At 42.2% G+C, this 3796-nt stretch overlaps 1 protein-coding gene across 1 annotated transcript in view; it reads right to left on the bottom strand.

Moving 5' to 3' along the window:
• Nucleotides 1-3796, bottom strand: part of SLC9A9 (solute carrier family 9 member A9) — a 491595-nt gene that overhangs the window by 259037 nt on the left and 228762 nt on the right. The window lies entirely within an intron of this gene.

The raw sequence follows: 3796 nt of genomic DNA, 5'->3' as shown, positions 1-3796 counted from the left end.
CCAATGAACAAAGAAGACTATGAACAGTATAAGACATCACTGTTTTCCTTTTGTAGAGTGAAAAGTAGCTAATATCATCTCTGCAATCTAACTGTCCTTAAAGTCGCAATGAACTAATATCTATTTGCCTTTTGTGGTTTTGCATTTATGTTAGTATTAGAGGAACAGATTGCTGTTGATGTTTTAAAAGAAAAACACTGAATCAGTCTCATCTCCTTCTCTTAACACCACAGAGCATTTCCCTGTGACTAGCCATCATAGTACTAACCTCCAGCAATCAATTCCATTTCTAAGGAGACTGAATGCAATTTATTCAGCTTCAGTATGCTGAGAGGAAAAAACCCTCTATTCTCTAATATTAATTCTTGAAGTGAGTTCAAAAACAATTTTCTCCTCTTGCCAAGTTTTGGGTGTTTGAAAGATACTTATTTAGACAGTCTTTGAAATATTAGGAGCTAGCATCCAATACAAGTACCTTGAGCCTATCATGGAAATGAAAAAAAAGAGTATTCTTAAGAAGTTTGTGGTATCTTTTCTTTTGAAATGAATGATGGAAACAGGACTGCAAAAAATTCCTGTTGCCCATGAATATGATTTCTGTCCTAATGCAAATTCCACATGCAGAAAACACCACATTTGTTTCGTTGGTGTATGTTCTACATATATTTTTAGACAATGTTAATTGTAGCTCCCGTCTACATCCCATGAGATGTGTTAAGTGTCATACATCAAGAGAACCTTGGCTTTACCTTATCTACAACATTTGGGGCAGCACAGTGCCTCTAACACTATGCTGCTTCATTTTAATACATTGCCAACTAAGTCACCTACTCAGTTGCCCATGGCCTGTTCTATGTCACATAGGTTTTCACTGAGGTCTCCCATCTTGGTATTGATGTGAACTGATTCTAGTTAGCTTTTGAGGTCAGACAGTACCACAGCTTGCAGTGGTGTGCCAAAATCTTTTCCCCCCCAGAGACAGCACATGGTTGGAGAGGCCAGGGTTTTTTGTGACATCTTTTATTGGATCAACTGTATAACTGGGAGAGATGTTTGGCAACTTCGGGGCACAAAACATCCTGTTTCCTGGACCACCATGGTTACAACATAACTCCTCTTTGTGAGTCATTCTTGCATTGATTGATAGCACTACAGCCCAACAACATTATACAACCATTCTTTGATCTAGCCATGTTGTTGCCCATGAACTAAATTCTAATGACTGGGGTTGAAATGAAAATGTACATCAGTCTATAACTTTCTATCATGGGTGTGACCCTGACATGGGGGAGCGGGGATGGGGAATGAGGAGATCATGGTTCAGAAACTGAGGGTTGACAATACCATTAGTTCAGAAGCTAAGTTAAAAGTCACAGTACCAGGTGTCAGACCAAGTGCCAGAGTTAAGAAAGCCTGTGGTCTAGGCCAAGCCAGAGGTCAGGAGCTAGGGAATCCAATACATAGGTTAGTGTAGGCAGAAGCAAGGTACTCAGTGCCAAGCCAGGAACAAGGTCAGAGCAAGGCTGGGTTCAATACAGTGGTGATACAGGAGTGAGGAAGGGGGTCAGGGCAGAAGTAGAAGTCTGGTGAGGTGATCCAAAGGAGAAGTACTGGGAATATTGATAGAGACAAGGCCTTGCAGGAAGTGGAAGGGTTTTGTAGCTCTCCCATCAGGGTCTTGTAGCTCCCACTGGTTCTCCCAGATCATCTGATCCCCTGTTAGGAACCTCAGTAGAGGGCTGAGGCTGAGCTGAAGCAGGTGCATGGCTAGCTTTCTGATGGTGCCACAGCCTGGTCCATTACCTGTGGGTACCATGGGTTGGGAATCCAGGGACTCTGACACTGCTTTCTTCCATGTTACTCGCACCTCTTCTGAAGCTCCAAGTACGGGTCACAATAAGAGACAGAACACTGAATTAGGTGGATCCCTGGTTGGATCTGGCATGATGATTCTTTGTTATAGTCTGATGGCAACTAGAATGATTTAATAAAAATCTGTTAATTTACATCTGCTGAGCTCTTCTTTAATAAGCTTTTCCTTCGTAATATAGAGCACAAATCAGAATATTAACTCAGCAGAGAGGAGAAGAAAGCAAGAGACCCGTATGGGCATGTCCCCATGTGTGGGAATGTGCATTTCCCCAAGGACAAATAGTAGTGCATGTTGCCTGGCTGGCGGCCAGAGAATGGATCTAGCTGGCCAGTCTCCGATTTTGGGTGGCACATGCTGCTGCCATGTGCACCACCATGCTTTTTCTGGTGCAGGTTTTTTTGACACTAGGAGAATGGTGTAAAAAATCCCCACATGGCACATGTGTGCATGTGCAGTGCATGTGGTTTGCAGCACTGCAGATGGGTTTGCAGTGCTGCAAACCTCACATGCATGCTCATCTGGATGCGCCATCTGTGTGTATATTTTATACAAAATACACAATATTTGTGCATGTTCATATGTATACGATGCACGTTTGTATGTAAAGCAAAGTGTGGATGACAAAATAACAAGAGGACAAAGGAGATGAAGACTACTGACAGGTAAACAACATAAAATGTGGACACATGGTACTGTTAGAATGCAAAATCTAGAAGGTGAAATCTTGGCCCAGATGGAGAGGTTACTTACTGTATTCAGGATGCTTTTGTCCATACAGAGCCCACTCCAAGATATACAAACTATTTGAGTAAGGGTGCTGTTACAGGTTTCTTTTAAAACATTTTAAATCTGTGGAATGTTATGCCATCATAAAATTAGAAGAGTTACAGAGCAGTCACAGGTTATTGCTTAATTAATGTTGTCTCAGCCCTGCACAACTGTGACTTGTCACTGGTGAGCAGGGGTGGACAGGAACCAGGACTCTATCCCTCCTCTGGTGTGGGAAAAGAGTGGGGAGAATGGTAAGCAGCCTGGAGGCAGAGAAACCACCGTGTGGGAGCTGTGGCTTTCCTCACTCTGTAGCCAGCTGGAGCCACAGGTGGGAGAAGAAGTCTTGGGGGGAAAAAACAATTGTTTGAAGTACATAGGCAAAAGTAAAGAGAAAGGAATAAAAAAAGAATAATAATAAAAAATAAAAGACCAAAATCTTGCATGTGTTTTACTGAATTGGGATGTGCCAGAAGGAGTTGGGCTGGTACTTAGTGCTCAGTTAGTATAGGGTGCATAGACTGGTTAGGGTGTGCTGGGCTCGTACCTGTTGTGGGAAAAAGGGGGTGTTGGTTGGGGTCAGCCCTCCCTCACTGGGCAGTAGAGTTCAGAAAGGTTGAAAGTTATGAAGACTGAATAACTAGCAGTTGCCCCTGAATAAAGTGGGCAATTTAGTCCCGATCTAAAGAATTGCTCTGCATGTGAACTGAATTCTGGAAACCACTCACCAGATTTTGGAGATAAGAATCCCTCCCAAATAAGCCAAAAATGTCAACTGAGACCTTGTGGAATGTTCTCCGACTTCAGACAGAACTGGTAGTTTATTCAACAAGTAGAACATTTTAATGCAGTCTGTAACTGGTCTTTGAGATGAAACTGCCTGCCCCTTAGACTTCTTGCTAGCAGCTAGAGAAAGCTAAGGTGTTTTGAGAGAAAGTCTTTGTTCTGGAAAGATAAAAGGATATAGCTTAAGAACATCTAGTGTGTGGAGTCTGGTCTCTGCAGGGGTGTGATGAGACTTTTAAAAAATCTCCCACTAGATGTAGAAACTGGTTTATATAAATGTCAGAACCTGTTTTCTTTAGGAATTTTTGGGTGGTTTTAGAGTTATTGTCATTGTCAATGAAAATTATTAGATTTGGGTGCTGCCAATAC

The sequence above is a fragment of the Gavialis gangeticus genome, unplaced genomic scaffold, assembly GCF_001723915.1.
Source record: "Gavialis gangeticus isolate Ggan-Ray unplaced genomic scaffold, GavGan_comp1, whole genome shotgun sequence".
In the NCBI taxonomy this organism is placed as follows: Eukaryota; Metazoa; Chordata; order Crocodylia; family Gavialidae; genus Gavialis; species Gavialis gangeticus.
The sequence above is the reverse complement of the archived record's forward strand: the minus strand, read 5'-3'. Positions and strand labels throughout refer to the sequence as shown.